Here is a 27,523-nt window from a genome sequence, read left to right on the forward strand (position 1 = left end):
ACCTCCCACCCGCTCCACTCTCCACCCTGATCCTGTCCGTTTTCAAAAGTAGGTGCTTCCAACTTCCCTCTCCCCCAGCCTGCCCTCTCTTCCATCATTCCCCCTCTCATTCCCTTCCCCCCCTATTCTCCTGGAGGGTGTGATACCCTATTTAGTGTGTATTTCACTCCCTCCTCAAGCCAGATTCAATGGGAATAAGGTTGACCCATTCTATTTTGCCTTCCTATTCTTCCCCTCCATTGTAACCATTTTCCCTTGCCTCTTCTGTAGGAGATAGTTTACCCCAATCTGTCTCTCCCCATCTCCTCTCATTATATTCCCTTCACCTCTTAATTTCACCTTTTAAGTATCATCCCTTCCTGTTAAATTGGTCCTGTGCCCTCTATCTATGTATACCTGTAAACATATATACATACATTCACATATGTATTCATATGCCCATATACCCTCATATATAGACATATATGTATATATTTCTAATCCCTTCAACTACTGAGAAAAGTTTCATAAGTTACAATTACTGTTTTTCCATGTAGGAATGTTAATAGTTCAACTTTGATAAGTTCCTTATGATTTCTTTTCCCTGTTTACCTTCTCATGCTTCTCTTGCTTCTTGTATCTGAATGTCAAATTTTCTATTCAACTCTGGTTTTTTCATCAAGAATGCTTGAAAGTCCTCTATTCCACTGAATGACCATATTTTCCCCTGAAACATGATACTCAGTTTTGCTGGGTAGGTGACTCTTGGTTTTAATCCCAGCTCCCTTGACCTCCGGAATATCACATTCCAAGCCCTTCGATCCCTCAGCGTAGAAGCTGCCAGATCCTGGGTTATCCTGATTGTGTTTCCACAATATTCAAATTGTTTCTTCCTGGCTGCTTGTAATATTCTCTCCTTAATCTGGGTATTCTGGAATCTGACTATAATATTCCTAGGAGTTTTCTTTTTGGGATCTTTTTCAGGAGGTGATTGGTGGATTCTTTCAACCTCTATTTTGCCCTCCAGTTCTAAAACATCAGGGCAGTTTTCTTTGAGAACTTCCTGGAGGATGATTTCTAGGTTCTTTCTTTGATCATGGCTTTCAGGTAGTCCAATAATTTTTAAATTACCTCTTCTGGATCTATTTTCCATGTCAGTGGTTTTTCCCATGAGATATTTCACATTGCCTTCTATTCTTTCATTTGTTTGGATCTGTTTAACAGCATCTTGATTTCTCAAGTCATTAGCTTCCATTTGCTCCAATCTAATTCTAAAGCAATGATTCTCCTCATTGAGCTTTTGAGATTCTTTTTCCATCTGACAAATTCAGCTTTTTAAGGCATTCTTTTCCTCATTGGCTTTTTGAGACTCCTTTGCCATTTGAGTCAGTCTGTTTTTTAAGGTATTATTTTCCTCAGTAAGGCTGTTGACTCTCATTTCATAATTTTCTTGCATCGTTCTCATTTCTCTTCCCAATTTTTCCTCCACTTCTCTTATCTGCTTCTTAAGGTCCTCTATGGCCTGTAGCCAGCTTGTATTTTCCTTTGAAGCTTTTGGTGCAGGAGTTCTGACTTCACTGTTTTCCTCCTGTTCCATGTCTTGCTCCTTCTTGTCCCCAAAATAGGAGTGTAATGTTGGAATCTTCTGTCTGCTTTGTTTCTTTTGCCTGCTTATTTTGCCACTCAATGATTTGACTTTTGGGCTTTTTTACACAGTAGGACTCTGCCACCAGACAGGGGAGCTTTTGTCCCAAACGCTGGGATTTTCTCAGCTGCCTGAGGTATTAGATGGGTCCCCTCTCTGAGGTCTCACACACTCTGGCAAGCTGGACACACACCCCAGAACCTTCACCCTAGACTGCAGTCCAGATCCAAGCAGGTTAAAGCAAGAGCGATTACCCCTCAGACTGGTGATTGGTCCCCCTATACTCTGCAGGCCAGGAGCTGAAGCTGTCATATGACACCGGCTGGCTGTGCTGTCGTCTCAGCCACTTCTTGCCCCGGGGGTAAAAGCCTCGCACTCCCACTTACTGGTCCCAAAGTCCAGACTGCACTGGCCTCTCACCTTGTCCTTCGCATCTATGTGTTGATAAATCTGGAAACGGCCGCAGCTGCTGCTGATCTGGAGTCCCTCAGGCTGGTGGCTGGTCAGGCCCGCCCTGGGGCTAAAGCCTCGGTATGGTGCTGGGCTCAGCTCCCAGAGCGCTGAGCTGGATTCCTGCCATTTTATTATTGACCCATGACTGCCTGATTGTCCTCGGCAGGAGGTTAGCTTCTCTGTGTCATTGTGTGGGTTCTGCAGCTCCAAAGTTTGTTTAGAGTCCCCGTTTTACATGTATTGGGGAAGGTGGAAGCCGGAGCCGCGGGAAGGTCGTGCTTCTACTCCGCCATCTTGGCTCCGCCCTTCCTAATTCTACTTTTTAAGCAGTTGTTTTCTTTTTCCAAACTGTTGACTCTTTTTTCATAATTCTTTTGCATCACTCTCATTCCTTTTCCCAATTTTTCTTCTACCTCTCTTATATGATTTTAAAGCTCCTTTTTGAGATCTTCTATAAGGTCTTTCTGGGTTTGAGACCACTTCCTGTGTTTCTTTGGGGTTTTGCCCTTAGGTGTTTTGATATTGCTGTCCTCCTTTGAGTTTGTGTCTTGATCTTCCCTGTCACCATAATAACTTTCTATGCTCAGATTTCTTTTGTCATTTCACTCATTATTTTTGGCCTTTTTCTGTTCTTTTAAATTTGAACTCTGTTCCAGAGTGGACTGGACATTTCTTGTGCCAGGGGCTGCAGGCTCTGGCTGTTTACCTGGTGCTTCATTGATATTGCCCTGAGACCTGTGGGGGATCCTTGTGTCTGGTGCTGCAGTGAGGGGGTAGGGATGAGAGGGTGACTGGCACTGCTGGAGGCCTTAGGGGTCTGGTGCTGAGTTAGGGTCCTAGTGGTGGTGTCTGGCTTGTGCTGAGGCTGATGGGGTGTTTCTGTGTTTCTTGGGGCTGCACTGAAACTCCTGGGTTATCTGGTTGCTGGCTGCTTGTTTGGCTGGGACTATGGTGAAACATGTGGTGGTTCTTGGAATTAGAATCTGCCCATTCTCTTGCCTATGCTGAGGCTGATGGGGGGGGCTCTGGTGTTGGCACTTCCCTGCTCTATCGCACTGGGGCTCAGAATCTCCCACTGGTTTGCTGAGGTTGGTTTTGCTGCTTAATTGTAAGGATGCTTTCTGTCCTGGACTGTGTTTCCCTTTTACCCCAATTAGACAGACCTTTCTTGCTGATCTTTCAAGTTTCTTGGGCTAAAAGATTGTTTCACCCCATCTTTTTGCTGGTTCTGCTGTTCAAGGATTTGTTTTGTGGTGGTTTTTTATGGTTGTTTGGAGGTGAAGATGGAAGAATTATGGCAATTTATTGCTTATTACACTTGGCTCCTGGAAGTCTACATATTTTATTCTTCACTGTCACTATATGATCAGATCACCTCCCTTTCTAATCATACATTTATTTAGTGATGTTGAGCATGGGTCATTAATAGAAACATGCTGCAACCTACTTAAACCCATGAAGCATATTTTCATTACCCTCCTGTTCACAAAAAACTTAGGTTCTTTGGAGACTACTGTGTTCCAATAGAATAGAATCACCAAAATAATGTTGATGATGAAAAGATAGATTATTCATTCAGTCATATATACAAATATGCATAATATGTATATATATCTACAAATATATGTGTATATTTGCTATCGTGGAAGTCTTACATGACAGCTTTTTTTCTTCTATTCATGTAATGGGGATCTGGTGCATCCATAGGGTACTTCAGATGGTATCTTGATATGAAGGGTGCTGGGAAGAAGATGGCCTCTTTTCATGTGGATGATATTAGGGAATCATTTCCAGGAGAATCATGATGACATGTAAGAAAAGTATCTTGGAGAAGAAGAGAGACTGTGAAGGATATGTAGACATTCTGTGACTGATTCTGGTTAGCTAACCATGTATCGAAGAGGAAACTCTTTGGTTGTGGAAGCATTCAAAGAGGCCTGAGTTTTAGCTCCGGTTTCTTTACTTCAGTATTGTTGGGGGTGGTTGGCAATCAGTGACAGGAGGAGAGCCTTTGAGCTGGTGAGTATAATATCCAGAGGGCTCTTTGACATTGCATCTTTCCAGAGTTAGGATGTGAATCTAAAGTAGCATCATTAATGCTGAAGGGAGTGTATCTTGGCTAGGAGTGACCTTTGGGATTAACCTTTGGACCCCATCCTAGTGGTACGCAGATTCATCTAGTAGTCATGCTGCATCTGGATGTAAACTTTGTGGGGCCAATACTATGTAGAAACTGAGATAAATTTTGAGTTTACTCCCCCCCCAAACTTAGGTGGTGTAGGAAAGAATATGCCCCTAAGGTGTTAGAAGGGGGTGGGGAATGTCTGTACATTTGCTCTTGATATATCTTTGTAATAAATATCCCTTTGTTAAAGCTTATCTAACTGTGAGTGGTTCAATGATCAGAAGAGTTCTGGAAAAAACAAAATTTATGTTTAATGTACATTTTTCAAAAAACAAAAATCTAAATGTTTTATTGAGCTAATAATAGTAAATGATTAAAGTGTGCAAAGTATTTTACATGCATCTTACTATTTAAACCTAACAATGACTCTGTGACTCAGATACAACAGATTATATTATATGCATTTTACAAGAGGAAGCTGGGGCTCATTTTGGTTAAGTGATTTGTTAGTGGTGATATATTTATTAAGAAACACAATCAAGAGATGAACACAATCCTTACTAACTCCAAGGTCAGCACTATATCCACTGTGCTACAAAACAAATTAGAAGTATTATTGATTTGATGTATTTTTACCATCAATAAATCGAGAAATAAGAAAGAAAAACACAAAATATTTTTAGTTAGCCCACAACTAAGTAGACACATAGTTAGCTGACTTGTCTGGAAATAACTCCATAAAAATCTAACTTCAAGCTTATTATTTTTACCATCTACAGGGTAAAATTTTAAATCTAGTTATAAAAAGGAAATTGGGGGCCTACAGACCTGGGGTTAAAACAAGTAAATACAAGGAGACAATGATTAGTGTGGAGTGATGAGACCTGAATAGTTTTAAGACTCTGAGCTCTTCTATCAGACTGTGAGCTCCTGGTGGGGGGCGGGGGGAGGGAAGAGATGACTGTTTTTTGTTCTTTGTTTTTTAACATCTTAGGAATTTAGTACATTAAAAGTCATCTAGTACAACTATCTCCTTTTTCAGATATAGATATCAAAGCTCAGAGAGGTCAAATGATCTGCCCAAGGTTAGTTAGCTAATTAGTAGTACAGCTGGAATTAGAACCCAGACTTTCTGGCTTCCACCCCAGCATTCTGTTACAACATACCTTTTCTCAGCATGGCTATAAGCAAGGAACATGTTGTCTGTGCGATAAAGGAGGATCCAGGCAACAAATAGAATATAACAAAGTACTCAAATTTTGACTAGCCCTGAATATCCAAAATATCTGACAATTTTGCCAAGTTTTTCAGTAAATTTTCATGTAACAACAAAAGATCATAGTCAGTACCTAAGAGAGAAATGCAAAAATCCTATTAACAGTGCTGAGATAAATAATTGTAATACATACAGAATAAATAATTGTTGACCTCAGTCCAGTCTAAGTGAATTAAGCAAAGACATTTTCTCAGCTGTTATTAGTAAATTAAATATTACTATGACAGAACTTCAGCAAAGGGACTCAAATGAGTCTTTAAGCAGTTCAGGAGTCCAGGTCTTGTGTCATGCTTTGTCATAGAATCATAGAATGTCAGAGCTAGAACCTTATTCAGTCTACCATCTTGATTTTAGAGATGAGAGAATTGAGACCCAGAGGGTTGAAATTATTTTCTCCAAATCACACAACTTGTTAGGTACAAAGTCAAAACCCAGATCCAGGTTTCCCGAATTTTAAACTAATGTGATCTCTATTATACCTTAGATCAGAACAGCACAATTTGTCAGTACGTAGGGGCCAAAATTAAAATAGGCTAAACTTCTTCAGGCCAAATAGATTTTTAGTGGCTCACTTTCCAAGTAAATATATGATTAATGATAAAACTATTTTACAAATAAATCATGTTTTTAAAAGGGAAAATTTCAATTAATACCAATTAATTACACTTACTATTAAGATTTTTATTTATCATGAAATCACATTAGTGTTTAAAAAATTACTTTGCTATGCAGTACAAGTTTAATACATTTTTCAGGTTTTCTTGCTGTTTACATTTAGTTAATGGGATATATTATTTTGTCAGCAATCAGTTTATTGCTGACATTGACAGTTTATTGCTGAAATCGATTTCTTTAGAAATCTGAAAACTAACCTTAGTAGCTGCCTCATTTTCTGAATTTCCTTTCTTGAGAAACCATTGTTCCCTACTGAGATTTTTCAACAATTTGGACACTTTAATTTGTTTTTCATTGGTGTCCAATTTGCTTAAGTCAGGCTGTTTCAACTGGAAATGGCAGTGAAGATTGTATTCTTTTGGAATGGCTATTACTTCTTGTAGCAGAAGCACCACAGCATACCCAGGGTGGCTGCCAACACAGATTCTTAGATTTGCTTTTCTAAAGGAAAGCAACTCAAAATGGGTTAACAGTCTTGCTTTAATCAAACATATGTAATTTACCTAGTTCAGGGGGAAAAGGTCAGTACCCTGAACTTTAGAGAATACAGACAAGTTAAAAGCAGACAACAAATACAGAGAAACATCAGCAGACAAGCTTCCAACTGTGTGACCATTACATCCATACCTAGTCAGTTACCAGAGAGGGAAGCACCAACATCTGGGTTTTCAAAGCTGGGGGGCTCAACGGCTGCCCAGAGTCTCATCTGGTCAAATTGTACAACTCTTCTGAAAGTGAGTCCCAAAACAAAACCTCACATCAGAGTATATATAGTCTTCTCCTGGGTCAGAAAATGTCACAACCCTTGACCTACTGCCCAGTCACAAAGTATCAAGGTGTGGGCATTCCTGAAAAACAAGCCTCTGGCCACAGGCTCCATATGACCACATTCAACCTGTTAGGGGGCAGAGTATATTTTCAAATCAAGGAACGTTCTCAGAGTCACTTAAGCCTATCAAAGGGCCTAGGGGCAGGGAAGAGCTTAGATTCCCATTCCCATAACACTTCTAGGCAAACAAGGCACAATATTTTGTCCCTCGTGTAAGTAAATAAGTATCTATTCTTCCACTCCACATTAAATATTCTATGTTCTGATTCAATCTCCCATTTCTTTTTGTCACCCATTTTACAAAGTCATACCCAAAAAATCTCCACATCAACTGCTCACATATCAAAGAAATACTGAACTGAGTGTCTGACCTTGGAGAGAGCTCCAGACACATAATTTGGAGGGTGGCCACACAGCGGGGAGGGAAAGAAGCCCTTGAATTGTAGCCACTCATCACATAGTGGGCATCAGCTGCATTGGCGCGTGGCTGCACTCGCTTTGTCCCTGTTCAAAGCCGGTGATGACCAAAAATACAGTGAGAAGATGTAACAGGCTCCTCTCAAACTAGAGAGAGACTGCCGGTGGTTGGTTGTCATGGGTCACGTGACAAACAGGAGTGAGCATGCAGCACCAACCTAACCGCCAAGTTACTTGACAGGCACAATAGGTGACCGGTGGAAGCTGGGTTAGGTGGGTCATAGACAAAGCACTGGTTTGTTACATCTTTACTTTTTTTTCTTTACATCCTTTACATTTTTCCCAGGCTGCCCAAAATCCTTTGGTGGGTTATAAGCCAGCTGTATGTTGTACAAACCTGCCTTAGACAATTTAGATGATACAGTGTTCAGTTTATGGAAAGGAGAGTGTGCATGAAAGTAATAGGGGAGAAGTTGAGTCTACTCCATTGCTCCCCTCTTATCATCTATGGACATCTTAGGGGATCTTCCAGGTAGTGTATTAAATGCCTTGTAATGTTCCTAACCTTGCCTCTATCTATAGACGATATCTATACTCACACCTGCAAAATAACAAGAATTGGCTATCAGTGAACAAATACTTATTAAGCACCAACTAGGTCCAAGGCAATGTTCTAGGTGTTGAGGATACAGAGAGAAGAGACACAGGCCTTAACCTTAAGGGAATTTACATTCTACTGGGTGCTATATGTCCACAGATAAGTAAGTGCAGCATATATGAAATAAATAAACAAATATATACATATACATACACATATATGTATACCCACACATATATTTGTATACACACAGATTTGGGGGCACTAACAACTAGGGGAATCAATGAGAGTCTCTTAAAGAAAGCAGTTCTTGAGCTAATCTTGGAGGGGAGCTCCTATGAGATTTCTAGAAACAAAGGTGAGGAAGGAGATTATTCCAAGTATGAGAGGTGGGGGCACAATATAAGCAAAGACTGGGCAGTAGATGATAAAATGCCATATATGGGGAACAACAAGAAGTCCAGTTTGGCTTGCATACAGAGGTGGAGTGTGTGGGGAAGTAATGTGTAATGAGCTTGGAAGGATAGACTGGAGCCAAACACAAGAGAATGCATCTGAAAGGCAGTGGGGAATAGAGTAAAGTGGTGGGAAGGGGAATGATATGATGAGACTTGTGCTTTAGGAATATCTTTTTGGCAGCTACAAGGGGGATGGATTGGGGAGGGGAGACAGGGGATGCAGGGAGACCAATTAGGAAGCTATTGCAATCATGCAAGCAGGAGGTGATAAGGACTTAAGCCAAAGTGTTTGCGGTATGAGTAGAGGGAAGGGAATGCCTATGAAAGATGGTAAGGACATAGAATCAATAAGACTTGGAAATTAATTTGATGTGGGTGGAGTGAGTAAGGGAATATTTGAGGATGCCTCCTAAGATTACGACTAGAACAATGAGTGGTGCCTATCAATAGAAGTACAGAAGTTTATATGAGGTGTGGGGGTAAGTCTAGGGGGGAAAGATAATAAACTCTGGTTTTGATATGTTTAGTTTGAAACATTTATGGAACATCCAGGTGGAAATATCTAGCATGCAGGACTGCCATTAAAAAGAGGGGAGACTGCTATACAGATAGATTTGGGAGGATTTGCATAGAGATGGTAGTTGAACTCATGATCAATAAGGATATCACTGAGAGAATAAATAGAGAAAAGAGAAGAAGGTTCAGGACAGAGCCTGAGGGTACAGACAAAATCATAGTGGAAAGAATGCTTGTTAGGAATGGGTCTGAGTCAAGCCAGTCTCTTGTTAATTCAGGTTCAATGTTGGAATAAAATGAGGCTTTTGTAGATCAATTCAATACTTCCTAAAAGGAGGTTTACTTACCATAGCATAGTATGGAAATATATCTGGTCAGCAGGATGTGATGATTTACCCAGTCTTGGGACATGTGCCAAGTCTGAAGGACTTGAATTTCATGTTGGTTGGCCTTTGTATACCACATCAATACATCCAGAGGCTATCAGGAAGAAGCCTTAGCCTCCTAGGCCAAGCATTGGGTACAGTTTTGTTGCCTTTCAAGAAAAAATTAGCCTGACTTCTTTGGGGTAAGGCCTAGGATATTACTCCCATGACATCATCGATGATAATCTAGTATAGGAGATGAAGAAAGATTGGCCAAAAAAGCAGGAAGAAAACCAGAGCAGAGCAGTGTCATGGAAATCCAGGGAGGAAGGAGTGACCAGAAGGGATAGTCAACAATATCAAATGCTGCAGAGAAATGAGGGATAAAGACTGAAGGGAAAAAAAAGTTGGCTTTGCAATAAAGGGATCATTGCTCACCATGGAGTTTTGGTAGAATTGTAAAACCAGCAGCCAGATTGCCAGGATTTGAGAAGTGACTAGGAGGAGAGGAATTGGAAGTCATGAGTATAAATAATTTCTTCTGAGAGTTCTGCTGTGAAAGGGAGGAAACATATAGGAAGCTAGCTTGAGAAGACAGTAAAGCCAAATGTTTTGTTTTGTTTTTTAAAGGATAGAAGAGATCTGGGTATGTTTAAAGGCAGCCAATTGAACTAGAGAGATGGAAAATTAGGGAGAGAGAGAAAATGATCAGTACAAGCTGCTAGAATTGATTGGAGGGGATGGGATTGAGGACAATAGTAAAAGCTACTTCTGAAAGAGTGCTTATCCCTGGTCCAATTCAGAGTTGAATAATTTGGGGGTTATACATAGTGGTTATACCCAATAGGGAAAATAGCTCACTTTTCCATGGTACCCTATAAGTAAGTAAGTAAGAGTTGTTTGGACTAGAGCAAGGACTCACTTTCCCATGATAACTGAGCTCAAGTAATCATTGCTAACTTGAGAATATTGGAAATTACTCAGCACAAGAAGGAATTCAGGCACATGGAGACTTGAGGGACATACAGAAAAGGTCAAGGCAGTTAGCAAGAGGATGAAGCAGAGGCAGTGGACAGTGACTGCTGCTGAAGAGAAGTGAATAGTACCTGAGATAAGCAGTTAATGGGCGAGCTATAGCATTCTGTCTGCAACAGCCAGTAAAAGCAGTCAGAATCATAGCTAAGGAGTTGCAGACTATGTCTATGGAAACTGGAGGCAAGTTGGGAATGATGCTGAGGTGAGATGCAGATAATTGTCTTTACCAAACCTCTCCAATTCTGTTTTATAAGGACTACAACTATTAGTTTTCTCAGTTTTGTTTCTTTCTACAAGATCTGGGATTGAGCTCCATTTTGTGGTTTGAGTTTTTTTTGCTTTGTAATAAATATCTTTTATTTGAACAGGAAAGGAGCTTAATTTAGAGGCTGTTAAATTAACTGTATGTGGCTACAAGACAAACCACAGAAAATATTAATTATTTTTAAATGTTGTATTGTTGTCTTTGTGTTTATAATATAGTCATTCCCCTTAACTGAACTTAACCAATTGAATCCTTCTTTGTAACAAAACAACAATCACAAAAAAATTTAATCAAAATCAACCAGCACATTGACCATGTCTAATAGTGTAGCGGCAAGCACCCCAGCATCCCCAGGGTGGCTGCCAACACAGGTGCTTAGATTTGCTTTTTTTTTTTTTTTTAAAGCAATTGGGGTTAAGTAACTTGCTCAAGGTTACACGGCCAGGTGTTTCTGGGTGGGTGCTTAGATTTGCTTTTCTAAAGGAAAGCAACTCAAAATGGGTTAACAATCTTGCTTTAATCAAACACATAATTTACCTAGTTCGAGGGAAAAAGGTCAGCACCCCGAACTTCAGAGTATATAGACAGAAACCTTTCAAGCAGACAGGCCTCCAACTGTCCAACCATTACATCCATACTACATCACAGTTACCAGAGAGGGAAGCATCAACATCTGGGTTTTTCAAAGCTGGGGGGCTCTCAATGGCTGCCCAGAGTTTCATCTGGTCAAATAATACAACACTTCTCAAAGTGAGTCCCCAAACAAAGCCTCACATCAGGGATTATATAGCCTTCTCTTGGATTAGAGAATGTAACAACCCTCTTGACCCACTGCCTAATCACAAAGTATCTCTTGAAAAACAAGCCTCCCACCACAGCTCCAGGTATATTTAAACCTAGGGGCAGGGAAGATCTTAAAAATTTACATTCCCATTACAAATAGCAAATAAAGGAAGGAAGTATGTGTCATTATTAGTTTTCTAGGGCTAAGATTATTCATAACTATTCATCAGTGTTTGACTGCTGTTAATCATTGTATAATTTATTCTCTTAGTTACCGTTGTCTTAGTTTCTTTGCTCTTTCACATTGTACAAAACTTCCTATTTTTCTCTGAATTCCTTATATTCACCATTTCTCATACCTCAATAATATTCCATTATTCATGTATCAAAATTTGTTCAGTCACTTACTGATTGATGAGTAATCATTTAATCTTTTTTGTCTGCCACAGAGTGGGTCTATGCTTATTTTGTTATATAAGACCTTTATTCCTGACATTGATATATAAATATGTATACATTTATACACATACATGTATGTATCCATGCCATTTTTATAACTTTATATGTCTATATATACACACACACAATATGCATGTGTGTATATATACACACATACACATACTTACACAGATATATACCCAGTAGTGACATCTATGTACAAAACCATATGAACAGTTTAGCGATTTTTCTCATACAATTTCAAATTGTTTTTCAGAACCGTTAGACCACTTTACAGCGCCCTACCAATAGCATATTAGTGCATCTGTCTTCCCATAGTCTCTCCAAGATCAACTGTTTCTTTCTTTTTTAAAAATAATTTCTGACAATTTAAGGAGTGTGAGGTTGAGAATATTAATTGCTGACAAATAAACCCTCAAAATTGAGCCTGGGTCTCTATATGCCTAGATGCTTTTGCAATGAAAGACAGATTACACCTGATTTTCCCATTTTGGAGTCTACACAGCATAGCAGGAGATGCCAGCTTATAGCTGGAAGGCTTTGACTACCCTAAAGAATTAAACTAAACCTTCCTATTTTAAGGTGAAGCCCCCACCAACTGTTGCAGAAAATCCTCTTCAAGTTTGCTAGCTGGTCTCTCAGAAATCTCCTTAAGCTGCTTGAGACTTGAAAACAACTTCCTTAAGCCCAACAGCTCACTGGATAGGAGCCTATTGTTCTTCATAAAATTCATCTACCCTCTATTTCAAGTCCATCTTTATTTGTCAGCTGGATGCTGACAACATTAAAACTACTTGAACTTCCTCCTGTTGCAACAGTATTTTTTTTTGCATGTCATAGTCACAGGGAGATCCACCCAATATTTAGCATCCCATAATATCAACCATAGTTGAAATTTTAGCAGCATTCCTATCTTGGAATCCAACTATTAATTTTTGACCAAGAATACATATAACTGGCAAAAGAAAGGCAAGTCAATCTAGTCCACAAGGGTAAAATCTTAGTAATATCTCACAGGAAGGATGATACAGGAGATATTTTGGCTACTAAACAGGTTAAGGATATACAAGCTTCTAAAAGCAACTCTAACTGTTCCTCTAACTCCCCTTGCTGGCCAGTTTGAAGAGTAACACAAGAATTGATTTGTTAAATGCCTACTCTGCTTAAAAGGATGTGGTTACTTCAAATCCCAAAGGGGAGATCAATTTTTTGAAAAAATCAACATGCTGAGATTTCAAATAAAGAATATAATTTATTATTTCACTTAAAAACTGTGAGGAAACGAAGTGGAACATACACTGATCTGGGTTATCTAGTGAAAATTACTTCATTCTCTCCTCCATTCTCCTCTTTCCTCCATTCCCCAAGGCCAGATTGGATTCAGCCCAGTCCCAGGTAACAGAACCAGGCTGGTCTCATCTAGGCCAGTTGGGTCTCATCTAGGCTAGTTGGGTCTCATCTAGGCTAAATCATCTAGTCTACAGGTCAGACTGGGCCCAGAGGGGCAAGGAATAGATACAGCCCCAAATAGAATGCCACATCTGCTTCAGAGAATGTCTAAGGTGCCTCAGAAGTTAATCAAGAGAATGACATTCAGGCACCTTTATGACCTAAGGGCTTTCTGAGACTCTCAGAAGATCCAGGATTGGACTGAACCTCCTAATGGTTGCAATGAACTCATTTTCCTTGGTAAAGATAGAAAGAGAAAGGCAACAGCTTCACTTTTTGATAATGGTTTTCTTTGAATTCACATTCATCTGGGACTTGTTAAGTCAAGCAGGCTGTGGCACATTTAAGGACAATATCTCAGGTTCAATTCTCTTATGAGCCAAATAGCTTGACTGTTTCATAGCTGAGGGTCTGAATCCCCAAACCTTACAGTAGTCTTTCAAACACATGTCATTGGTTACAAAAGGATGAAAGAATATTTCTAGATCAATGCATGTATCTTACTAGTAGTGTTAGAACACTACTTGGCTTGGGTTAAAAATTTTGTTCTGGTCCCCAAGCACAGAGGGAAAAGAGGGGAGAGAAGAAGAAAGAGGAAAAAGGGAAAGAAAATGAGAAGTCCATATACTGTCATAGATTAGTTAAAAATCTTTACAGAGAAATTTTATTGATGTACAAAAAAAAACAAAACCAAACCAAAAAACCCCCTAAATTTGCCCTCTCTTAAATTCTTAAAGAGTACACCTAAAAATCAGTCATATAATATTCATATTTAAGCAAAATGAAATATCATGTGAGGTGTATTACCTTCTATTTACACAGTATATACATCTTATCTCTTTAGCACAATGTTTTCAGCCAGGTTGTCAAATGCCTTCGGTAAGGATGAACATGGTATCAAGATCAGCTACTGCACTGATGGCAAATTCTACTACTTGAAAAGGCTACAAGCCAAGATCAAAGTGGAGGGAGTGTTGGTGCATGATTATTTGCAAATGATTGTGCACTCAATGTAGCTTCTGATGTTAAGATACAACAAAGTATGGATCTCTGCTGCTTGTACTAATTTTGGCCTAGCAGTTAACACCAAGAAAAGACAAATGCTCCTCTAGTCAGCACCACACCATCCATATGTGGAACCCTTAGTTACAGCAAATGGAGGAGTTCTGAATGCTGTGAATAAGTTCACTTACCTTGGCTGTATGCTTTCTAGGGTTGTACACATTGATAATGAGGCTGATGCATGCATTGCCAGATCTAGGTCAGTGATTGGGAGGCTCCAAAGGAAAGTGTAGGAGAAAAGAGATAGACCGATTACCAGACTGAAGGTCTGCAGAGCCATTGGGCTGACCTCATTGTTGTATGCCTCTGAAACCTGAACAGCCTACCAGCACCATGCCAGAAAACTGAATCACTTCCATTTGAATTGTCTTAGGAAGATTCTGAAGATCACCTGGCAGGATAAGGTACCAGACACTGAAATCTTTTCTCCAACTGAACTGCCAAGCATTGAAACTCTACTGCAGAGAGCACTCTGATGTGCTGACCATGTTGTTCAAATGCTAACTATTCGCTTGCCAATAAGGCTATTTGATGGAAAACTTACGCGGGGCAATCACTCACACCGAGGTCAGGAAAAAATGATAAAAGGGGGGCAGCTAGGTGGCGCGGTGAGCAGAGCACTGGCCCTGAAATCAGGAGGACCTGAGTTCAGATCTGACCTCAGGCACTTAACACAAAACTAGCCGTGGGACCTTGGGAAAGTCACTTAACCCCAATTGCCCTGCCCTCCCCCCTCCAAAAACCAAAAAGTAAAATTAAAAAAGAAAATGATAAAAGGACATTCTCAAGGTCTCTCTCAAGAACATGGGAATTGATTATGTGACATGGGAGACAGTAGCACAGGACTGCCCAGCATGGCAGGCCTTCAACAGAGAAGGTGCTGTGCTCTATGAGCAAAGCAGAATTTAAGTAGCTCTAAAGAAATGCACAAATTTAGAGAATCCACCCCAAATGTTCTCATGGACTATTTGTGCCCTATCCTGTGGCAGAGCATTCCAACCTTGTATTTGACTGATCAGCCATAGTTGGACACATTGTAAATTGACTCTAGAATAATAAAGTCATTTTGATCCTCTTTGAGAAAGAAGGACAACCAAGCAATATACAACTTGTAAGTATATAGTTATCGGCATTCCATTAGAATGTGAATTCCTTGAAGGCAGGACTGGTATTGTTTGTTTGTATATATGTTTTTATTTGTATGCCCAGCACTTAGCATAGTAATAAGAGCTTAATAAATACTTGTGAACAGACTGAGAGTCCCCCAGACTTCTCAACTCAATCAATAAACCAGAGGTGGCAACTAGACCTAGATATTTCTATTGAATCAACCTTAATCTGGTAAGAATCAATCCAGGATGGTAGACTAGGTTTGAGAAGTTCCTGACAGTCATTTGAAATAGAAGCATGCTGAAACGAGGCATATTTGGACCGGCTAAAGCAACTTGGTCATTGACTGTCCATAAAATATCAATCCAGTTCAGAAACTAAGATTTGAGTGTCTAGCAGGGGAAGAGTTGGGAGCTATCCCAGTCAAGCTCCTGGGAGGAATCACTTAGATGAGAGCCTATGAAGCCTGGTCTCTCTCCACCCTTGATCAAAGAAGGACCTTGTGAACTTTGAAAGGTTTGGAAGACTTTGGACCTCTGAATAGCATTCTAATAATATCCTTGAATTGCAATAAGTAATGGGAGCTGAAGACATTAGACTAACTGAGGAAAGGCAGCATCAGTATCCTACAAGGAGCCCAGTAGAACCATAATGATTCCTAAGGAGAATATCATGATAACTCCAGGAAAAGGATTTCCAGGAGATGTGAGTTCCCCACTTTAGCAAATGTACTTGTGGGAGAATGTGTTACTGACTACTGGGTGAGGTGGGGAGGGGATGTTCCAACTGTTCTTGCAATAGAACTTTAATGAATATTCTTAAGAGCTAATTAAGCCTGGTTGATTAATTGATAATAATAGAGGAAAAACACAAGTAGAGACTCATGAGCTATAGTACCCCTATGCCAACTTTTCAGGGTCCTCTAGACACCTGAGAGGAGATGTAGTAGTTAGCACCTGGGGACCTGACCTACCAGTATGAGCGTTGGTTGGGAGAGTAGCTCCAGAGCACGTGCTACACTTGCAAACTGAAACCTTTCACAAATTGCAAAACTCCTCTAATACAACATATTTAGAATTAATTTTTTTTTTTGCAAAATGCATCTGATTTTTTTCACTAAAATGTTGAATTTGTAAAGTTTTGACATGAGGTCTTGTTTATTTGGGAAGAGAAAATGTAGTTAGAAATATCTTTAAAATTGCATTTTTGGTAAATATGTATATGTGGAATTTATCATTTTGTAATTAAATAATAGGTGGCAGAGTGAATAGAGTGTAGGGTTTGGAGTCAGGAAAACTCTTCCTGAGTTCAAATCTGTTCTTAGGCACTTACTAGGCGTGTGCCCCTGGGTAAGACACTCAACCCTATTTGCCTCAGTTTCCTCCTCTGTTAAATTAGCTAGAGAAGGAAATGGTAACCACTCCAGTATCTGCCAAGAAAATTCCAAATGGGGTCATGAAGAGTAGTGTACAACTGAAAAGACCAAAAACAACAAAATTAAAGAATAACTAGTTAAAAATATGTATTTTATTGTAATAAAATGAAATCATACCTCCAGATTCCCAGATTGCAATGTAGTCATAAAAAGTTACATTTTAAAATCAATTCAGGAAGGATGCAACTTCACAGTCAACAAATATTTTTTAAGCACCTACTATGTACACTGTACTAAGTACTGGGGATTCAAAGAAATTCAAAAGACAGCGCATATTCTCAAGGAGCCTATAGTCTAATGAAGGAGATCACAGTCTAAGGGGTAGACAAATGGATAAAATGGCAATAATCAACAATCATCTTCCTTTTGTGCATTGTCTTCCTCCTGTTAGATTGTAAGATCCTTGAGGGCAGAAGATGTCTTTCTTTTTCTTCTTTGTCTTCCCAGCGCTTAGCATGGGGCCTGACATAGTAGGTGCTTAATAAATGTTTATCATATCATACAGTAGGAAATGCTTTGAAGGGAACCAGAAAAGGCTTCTTGAAGAAGGTAGAATTTTAACTGGGATTTGAAGGAGACCAGGAAAGCCAGCAAGTGATAAGTGTAACAAGATGAGACACCATTACATTGTCAAAATACATAATGAATATTCAGAGTTGGAAAAACTCAGAAATCCTCAGTTCAAGGCACAAGTTTGAGAGCAATTATGCATAACTGCATACATTGAACATAAAATATTTTTGCTAGTAATTATATTAAATATAGTTATATTTTATTCTCAAATATATTTGGTATATATTTTTTCAGTTGAATAAAGTCCATGTTGGCCAATCTCAACAGAATTATATATAAAAGCTAGATCATTAAACTTGGAGTCAGGAAGACTTGATTTTGAATCCTACCTCAGACATTTACTAGCTATGTGACCTTGGGGAAGTATTTTAAATCTCTCTTGGCCTCAGTTTCCTCTTCTGTAAAATGGAGATATCACCTCCATCCTAGAGTTGTTGAGAGGATCAAAGGAGATAAAAGCATTTTGCAAAATTTAAAGAACTATATAAAATCTAGCAATTGCTGTTAATGTCATTATTATTTTCTTTGAAATTCAAAAATTTTATAATGGATGTCAAAAAGCAAAAAAAAAAAATCAATGCTACTGAGAAAGATCAAAATACATACAACATGGTTGGGTCTGAGATGCCCCTTCTAGATTATTGGCATCCCTTCCTCCTCTTGTCAGTTCTGCCTATCAATGTTAAATTAATAGTGCACCTTTCTATGGGACATAGGGAAAATATCTTGTCAAAAATAGCAGATTGTTTCAGACATAGAGTGGGTAGCAAAAATAAACCTGTGCTGTCATTTGCCTGTACTTCATGTGGCTTAACTAATAGGGTTTTCTCTCATTGAAACTGTATGACATTCACCTTAATTCCTTCCTAAGAAAGAGAGATGAGTTAATATTAACAAGATTTGAAATTGAGTCTCCAAGGAGTCTACATAACTGCAGACCAATACTTAAAAGGCTAAGTCACCTTATCCAACTAATCACAGGGTAATGGATTAAAATTAATTAAAAATTTTAAACCTTGAATAATTATGATTAATCACAAATATAAATGTGTACATACATATGCATAAATATATCATCAGTTCAATTACTAGGAAAACCACATTTTAAATTTTTTTAAGAGGACAATTCTTCATATTATGTGACATATAAATTAAACATTGACATTATACTGGACATATATAATCTTGAGGAAATAGGATATTGGAAAATACAGTTTCCAAATATGTAAAATAATAGAAAGTATCTTAAGATTTGCAGAGCATGTTAATACATGTTATCTTATTTAATTCTCACAACATCCCTGTAAAGTATATAGAAGTTTTATAGATGAGAAAACTGAGACTCAAGGAAGTCAAGCACCTACCATATGTCATATGTCAAAATTGTCATTCCAACCCTCATGTCTCTTAATTCCCAACCTAGAGTTCAATCCATCATACAATACTACCTCTCACAATGAAATCTTTGTTTTTGTTTGGGCCAGACATAGAGTTTAACTAGGGTAAGGAACTCCCTTGAGGACACTCCTTCTGTTAATGAAAATAATCACTTGTAGAATAACAGTATAATCTCTAAGTTTCCTGGGGGCACTGAGAGGTTTATGACTTGCCTAGGCTTACACAGCTGGTAAGTGTCAATGACTAGACTTGACCCAGACAGGGAGGCTAGTCCTCTATCCACCATGCCACATTATAGTCTTCTGATGGATTCATTAGAATGTTTGTAAGATTATAAAGATACATAGTTTACAAAAACAAATTATCTTCTGAAATTAAAATGTCAATTCCTATCTCCCTAGGGTTTAATCCAACTTGTGATATGTTTGAGATTGCTTCTTAAGGCTCTATTTATTCACTAATTATCTTTATCAAGTGGTCAACTTCAGATTATATTGTAAAAGAAAAAAGTTTACCTAAAACATTGAGAGGTCTTTTAGGAAGTTCCATTAGCCTTTTGAGGCCCATGGAATACTATTTGGTGCACTGAAATACCTTGTTACATTTGCTTAAAGGTAGCTTAATAGTCACTTTGTCATCTATTCATTTTTTTAGACCTTTTATATAGCTAATCAATATATAATCACTATTCAGATCCTTATCTGGTTTCCTCTCTTGCAGAAATATTCCTTCTAAAAATATCCTTCCAAGTATGTGGGGTATGGGACCCCAAAAATCCGTTACCCCCAAAATTTAAAAGTCATAGGTGTCTTGAGGAAAGAACAGGAAGTTTTATTCAGTTCTTGAGAGAAGAGGGCATCCCTTCCACAATAGGAACCAGCAGAATAAGGCATGTTACCGTAGACGGAACAAGAATTTATACCCTGACACAGTCAAGCCTCCTCCCACCACTGTCCTTTCTCCCATTGGCTGGGAGGCGGGCTTACAAAGAACAAGGAAATAGAGGATAGCCAATCCAAATGTACCTATCCTTATAAGTGAAGAAGGGGGAAGGGCTCTAAGAGATTCCTAAGAGCTTAATGCTGACTGACAGCTAGGAAAAGGGGGAAGGGTCCTGAACAATTTGAACAATTCAAATGTTCATGTCCTTATTTGGCAAATGCTAAAGTGAAGAAGGGGGCAGGGTTCTACGAAATTCCTAAAAGGTTTAATGAAAATTGACAGCAAGTGTAGTGGGGGGAAGGGTCCTAAATTATGTAATTTCTTAGGAAACCCAGGACTCAGGTCTGCCCAGTTTTACAAAAGTCTGTCTCTGGGTTTGAGATAGTCTGTCTCCCTTTCCCTTACTTCCGAGGAGTCTTCACAGAGGGTGCAGAGAGAGTGTACCCCACTCACAAGAAAGGTAGTAAAAGGGGCAAAGACAAAACCATCTTTGTTCACAGACAGGTTGGATTTAGACCTATACCTGTACACTTTATCTCTGAATGTGAAAAGAATAGCATCCTCCTGAACAACAGAGAAGGGGTAGCTGGCTTCTGTAGTGGATATGATGCTGGGCTTGGAATCAGGAAGACATCTTCCTGAGTTCAAATCTAGCTTCAGAACTTTACTAGCTGTGTGATCCTGAGTAAATCACTTAAGCCTGTTTGCCTCAATTTCCTCATCTATAAAATGAGCTAGACAAGGAAATGGCAAACCACTCCAGTATCTTTGCCAAGAAAACCCCAAATAGGGTCAAATGGAGTTGGATGTGACTGAGAAGACTGAACAACAGCAGAATGATAGAAGTAGCCCGTGGTCCTAATTACATGAGGATCCTAGACTCACTGTCCTGCTATTCCTGTTTCTATTTCCTCTTCTGCTGCCACAGCAACAACAGCTGTGGAAATAACTCTTTGTCAGATTCTCATCCAAGAGTCTTTAGCTTGGGGTTTCTCCTAGAAACCGGTTCCCCATTATGCCTAGTGAATTGATGATAAAAATTTGAGCTCGCCCTACTTTTCAGCTGTGAACTTTTTTTGGTGGTGGTGGTAGTGAGGAAAGGTACTCAATGAATTTTTTTTTTTTTAAGCAATCGGGGTTAAGTAACTTGCTCAAGGTTACACGGCCAGGTGTTTCTGGGTGGGTGCTAAGTGTCTGAGCCCAGGATTCGATCTCCAGGTCATTCCAACACTGGAGCCGGTGCTCTTACTTGCTGTGCTACCTGGCCGCCCTGGTACTCAATGAATATTAAAAATAAGCTATAAATTCATGTATAATATGTGATGAATTATTTAACAGTCCTGTGTCTTGTGTTCCTCATCTGTAAAATACTGCAAGTAGATTGGCTGGCCAGTTGGAGAGCCTCAATGTTCGTAAGGGGATTAATACAATAGAGGCAACCAGATTTTGAAATGGGTAGAATGATGGACTTGGACATAAGAAGACCTCAGTTCAAATCCTGCCTCAAGGCACTCTCTAGCTGTGCCACTCTGGGCAAATCAGGTAACTTCATTCTGCCTCAGCTTCCTCAGCTCTAAGATGGGGATCCTAATAGCTCTTATCTCTCAGGGTCTGAGGATAAAGTGAGATATTTGTAAAGCACTCTGCAAATGTTAAAATGTCATATAAACATGCTTACCTATTGTTCTTGTTATCTTCATCATTATAATCTTGCATGTACTGAATATAGCACTTGGCATGTTCAATCCAATAAGCATTTATTAAACACATACTATAGCAGGTACTTCCTTAGGCACTGGAAATAGAAAAACAGAATGAAAAACTGTCCCTTCCCTCAAGTGACTTACGTTTTCCTTGAGGGCCGAAACATGCAAAAAGATAAGTATATCTGTAAATGATGGAGGAGGGAAAGAGCATTAACAGAGATAGAATCAGAAATGGTTCATAAGGAGATGGCACATGGGCTGAGTCTAGAAGGGCATTAGAGCTTCTAAGATGCATAGACAAGATAGGAGTGCATTCCAGATATGGGGGATAGCCTGATCAAAGGTGTGGTGATGGGAGATCTGAGTTTGTGCTGAGTTTGGGGAATAGCAAGGAGGATAGTTTGGATGGGAAGTGATATATAATAAGCCTGGTAGATAAGCTGGGCCCTTGAATAGGGGTTTGTATAGGCCCTTGTAGAGGGCTTTGAATACAAAATACACATACAGAGTTTACATGTTATCTTAGAAGTAATAGGGAGAGGGGCAGCTAGGTAGTGCAGTGAATAGAGTACTGGCCCTGGAGTCAGGAGAACCTGAGTTCAAATCTGAGCTCAGACACTTGACACACTTACTAGCCATGTGACCTTGGGCAAGTCACTTAACCCCAATTGCCCTCCAAAAAGCAAAAAATTTTATTTTCTGCAAAAAATGCTGTATGAAAATTTAATAAGATAAATATTTTTAAGAAACTGCCAGCATGTCTGTCTCCAAATATAGATTTTATAGTTTCTTTTCTTAATCAAGGTTCTTAACTGGGGGTCCAGGAACTTAAAAATACATGTACATTTTGATAACTATTTCAATATAATGAGCTTCCTTTGCAATCCTATGTATTTTATTTTATGGATTTAAAACCATTATTCTAAGGAGTCCAAAGTCTTAACCATTTAATTTAACTGCTAAAGGGGTCTATAACACAGAAAAAAGGTTAAGAACTGTGACTTAAAATGTTAATATATTCATCTGTCACAGAACTGGACAAATTCAGCAGAGAAAAATAAAGTTACTAATAATATGCCTGAAGTACCTCAGCTATTTACATCCTGTAGTAGATATACCTAGATATATTGCCATTTGGTTCTGTACCTAATTCAAACTGTTAGGATATGAAGTATATTCAGGCATATTTCTTCCCCTTTCTAAATCTGAAGAGTTCTTATTTCTTGGACATGAGGCTTCACCATAAATGAAAATGAAGTGGTATTGCAGAAGTCCATTAGATTCAGAGCAAAAGAACTTCAATTTGAACTCTAGCTCTGACACTTATTGCCTGTGTGATCTACAAGTCACTTCAACTCTGTTTTTTCACTTACCTCTACTTTTGAAAAATTCCAGAAATTAACTAGAAAACACTGGGCTTGGAATCAGGTCTCCTTTTCATGAGTTCATGAGTTCAAATCCAACCCTGGGCAAGTCACTTAACCCTGTTTGCCTCAGTTTCCTCATTTGTAAAATGAGCTAGAGAAAGAAAAGGCAAAATTTCAATCCACTTTTCAGATAATCACAGCCCAGCTCTAACCTAGTTGTCATAAAATGCATTTTTTTTACATACGACCATAGGCATAAAAAGCAGGCTATAATTTTACAATTAAATGACTGAAGCGGGTAATTATATCCCAAGTAACAGATTATATTACAATGAATACTTTAATAGCCTCTATAATTTCCTACCAGAAACTGAATTATAGGGCATTCCACAGTCTCTATTTGTCGACCATAGTTACATACTTAAAAGTTTAAAATTTCAGTTTGTACATTGACTATCTCATTGCAATGTTTTATGTAGTTAGGGTTCTATTTTAGAGATTTAGAGAATGGAAGAGGACAGTTTTCATGATTCACTTTGTGAATATACATCTTTTGCCATCAATGTAACAACAACATCTCAATCATCGATTTACTAGTCTTATGAACAAAACTAGCAAATAACCTAAAATCTCTATCATTGCAAAAAGTAATTACAATGTTGAAGTATCATTTTTTTTGGGGGGGGGTCTTATCTGAATTTATTCTTTCTGCAATATTTTGACTAGGCAAGAAGAATTTCAACAAACCTGTGAGGTTATGGACTATTCTTTTTTGTGGAAAAGGTGATTATAAGTTGTTTTCATCACATGAGGAAGAAGAAGCAATGGATAAAATACAGAGACATTCAACTTGAGTTCATTAACTTAGTTTCTCTTGTTAATAAGGCACACAGTTCCTTGAAGCTAAGCCACATCAAAAGCATCTATTCAACAGATTGCCTGAATGTCTTTCATAACCACCCCATTATTTCACTTTAAAAGCACTTTGACAACAGTATAAACTGCACACCTCATTGAGGAAGCAGGACAGGAACAGGAGGATCCCGACAGAGAAGAAGAACAACAGAAAATATAATACTAACATGTCCAACAATGGGACTCTGTATTTGAAACAGTTGGTGCCCTCTGCAGTGATTTCACTGGTGTACATTTTCTGTATGGCAGACTTCAAATTCTCTCTTTTGCAAGAAGGCATAAAGTTCACCTCAGGAATGAATAAAATGTCAATAACTGAGTCTTACTCAGACTCAGAACTTTCTCTAATTAGCAGGACTTATTCCTAGTATAATAAAGTATATTAGTCTTGCATTACTGCCAAGATTCTCAGATAACTGAGAAGGATAAATTAGCAAGTTTCACAAAATATGAATTTTCATTAATATAAAATGAGTTAGGGGGTTCCTTCATGGAGATTGAATCAAGCAGTATTTCCTCCTTTCAGTAATTAGTATTCCTGTCCTGAAAAGCCAATCTCCTGTGGCTCACTGGAGAGGAAAACATTTTGATATGGCACATAAGCAGAGTCAAAATGAGGTAGTTGGGGTAATGTCTTATAACATTGAATCCCACTCTTTTCTCTCAGCAACCTAAAGATTGACACCAATGAGGTTCTGAGACCCTAAGGGGATGGAGACTATTCATCCCACCCTGTGCTCCCTATAAGCTCAGAGAAAGAAGGGTGAAAGCCACCCATGCAAAGTAGGTGTTAGGCATGTCATCCACCCCTTTCATTGGTTGCCTTTGGTTCTGATACCATAGTCATTTGCAAATTACTTGCCTATAATTTCCCTTCAAACAAGGATCCTTTTTGTAACAAAGAAAAATATTTAAACCAAGCCCAAAGGATTCAGCAAAAGCATATGATAGTATATTCTATTTTCTGACTCTGTAATCTGATCTTTTTTTGGAGAAGAGAAAGATTATTTCCTTATAAATTCTCTAGGACTCAGATTGTTCTTTAAATTTATCAGTTTTTACTTCCTGGGGTGTGTTGTGATTTTTTTGTTTTACATTATTGCTTTTGTTTTCTTTACTTTGCTTTTTACAACATATGAGCCTTCCTGTGTTTCTGATTTCCTCATATTTATTGTTTCTTATGGTGTAAGACTATTCTCTCCTATTCATATTGTATCATTTGTTCAATTATTCCTCAGTTAATAGGTACCTGCTTTGTTTTCAGGTTTTTTTGCTACCACAAAAAGTGTTTCTATGAATATTTTATTATATATAGAAATTTGTTTTTGATTATTGATCTTGGGGGCTATATGTCTAAGTAATAGGATCACTTGATCAAAGGATATGAAGAGTTTCATGTCTTTTCTTGCATAATTCCAATCCCCCCCCCCCCAGAATGGCTGGACCAGTTTATAGCTCCAACAAGTGTGACTAAAAGATGGAGAGTATATAAGATTCAATTGCCCTTGTTTGTTGACTATCAAAAAAAAAAATTTGATTTGGTAAAGCAAAACATCTTAATAGCTTTCTCCCAACAAGATGTCTCCCATGATCTTGTCAATATACTATACAAGACTTCCTAAAAGATGTAACAACATGTCTCATTTGATGATTTTCTTTTTTTTTTCCAAATGGCTCATTAACTTCTGGTTTACATCATTTATTTATGCCCGATTTTGAGTTACAAATTTTTTCCCCCTCTTTCCCCTACCCATCACTCCAAAATAGCGGTCCCATAGGATATCCCCTCCTCCAATCTGCTCTCTCCCATATCTTCTCCCATATCCCATTCGACTTTTCCAGTAGGGCATAGTGTATCTCTATGCCCCAGTGCCTGTATATGTTATTTCCCAATTTACATGTAAAACAGTATTGATAATAGTGTGTGTGTGTCTGTGTGTGTATACACACACACACACACACACACACACACATATATATGTACTTAAACATTTGATTTTAAAACTTTGAATTCCAGATTCATTCCCTTCCTCCCTTGTCACCCACCCTTACTAGGAAGATAAGCAATTCGGTATAGGTTGTACATGTGCAGCTATGCAAAACATTACCATAGTAGATATATTGTAAAAGACTGACTCTATTTCCCTCCTTCCTATCCCACCTCCCACTTGTTCTATTCTCTACTTTGATCCTGTCCCTTTTCAAAAGTAGGTGCTTCCAACTTCCCTCCCCCCCAGCCTGCCCTCCCTTCCATCATCCCCCCTCTTATCCCCTTCCCCCCTACTCTCCTGTAGAGTGAGACATCCTATTTAGTGTGTATGTATTCAATGAGAATAAGGTTTTGTCTTTTTGCCTTCCTGTTCTTCCCCTCCATTGTAATCATTTCCCTTGCCCCTTCTATATGAGATAGTTTACCCCATTCTGTCTCTCCCCATCTCCTCTCATTATATTCCTCTCACCTCTTAATTTCATCTTTTAAGTATCATCCTTTACTATTAAATTGGTCCTGTGCCCTCTATGTTTACCTGTAAGCATATATACACACATTGACATATGTATTCATATGTCCATATACCCTCCTATATAGACATATATATATATATATATATATATATATATATATATATATATGATAGATAGATAGATAGATATTTCTATTCCCTTCAACTGTTTCCATACTGAGAAAAGTTTCATCAGTTACAATTATTGTTTTTCCATGTAGGAATGTAAATAGTTCAACTTTGATAAGTTCCTTATGATTTCTTTTCCCTGTTTACCTTCTCATGCTTCTCTTGCTTCTTGTATCTGAATGTCAAATTTTCTATTCAACTCTGGTTTTTTCATCAAGAATGCTTGAAAGTCCTCTATTGCACTGAATGACCATATTTCCCCCTGAAACATGACACTCAGTTTTGCTGGGTAGGTGATTCTTCATTTTAATCCAAGCTCCCTTGACCTCCGGAATATCATATTCTAAGCCCTTCTATCCCTCAGTGTAGAAGGTGCCAGATCCAGTGTTATCCTGATTTTGTTTCCACAATATTCAAATTGTTTCTTCCTGGATGCTTGTAATATCCTCTCATTGATCTGGGAATTCCAGAACATGGCTATAATATTCCTAGGAGTTTTCTTTTTGGGATCTTTTCTAGGAGGTGATTGGTGGATTCTTTCAACCTCTATTTTGCCCTTTGGTTCTAAAACACCAGGGCAGTTTTCCTAGAGAATTTCTTGGAGGATGATTTCTATGTTCTTTCTTTGATCATGGCTTTCAGGTAGTCCAATAATTTTTAAATTATCTCTCTTGGATCTATTTTCCAGGTCAGTGGTTTTTCCCATGAGATATTTCACATTGCCTTCTATTCTTTCATTTGTTTGGATCTGTTTAACAGCATCTTAATTTCTCATAAAGTCACTAGCCTCCATTTGCTCCAATTTAATTCTGAAGCAATGATTCTCCTCATTGAGCTTTTGAGATTCTTTTTCCATCTGCTTTTTAAGGCATTCTTCAACTCATTGCCTTTTTGAGCCTATTTTGTCATTTGAGTTAGTCTATTTTTGAAGGTGTTATTTTCCTCAGTCTGGCTGTTGACCCTCCTTTCATAATTTTCTTGCATCGTTCTCATTTCTCTTCCCAATTTTTCCTCCACTTCTCTTATTTGCTTCTTAAGGTCCTCTATGGCCTGTAACC

General features: G+C 38.5%; 1 long non-coding RNA gene across 2 annotated transcripts in view; it reads right to left on the reverse strand.

The window, feature by feature from the left end:
- The window catches only part of LOC138174955 (uncharacterized), a 55,171-nt gene that overhangs the window by 12,627 nt on the left and 15,021 nt on the right, over positions 1-27,523 (reverse strand). For both annotated transcript variants that reach the window (XR_011171836.1, XR_011171835.1), the window contains exons 2-4: positions 22,927-23,071; positions 21,526-21,642; positions 5,369-5,551 (exon numbers count right to left, since the gene is read on the reverse strand). This is a non-coding gene — a long non-coding RNA (uncharacterized lncRNA). The remainder of the gene's footprint in view (positions 1-5,368; positions 5,552-21,525; positions 21,643-22,926; positions 23,072-27,523) is intronic.

This window comes from Petaurus breviceps, unplaced genomic scaffold (genome assembly GCF_028583685.1).
Source record: "Petaurus breviceps papuanus isolate PSGF00001 unplaced genomic scaffold, PetGlider_PUasm1.0 76, whole genome shotgun sequence".
Taxonomy (NCBI): domain Eukaryota; kingdom Metazoa; phylum Chordata; class Mammalia; order Diprotodontia; family Petauridae; genus Petaurus; species Petaurus breviceps.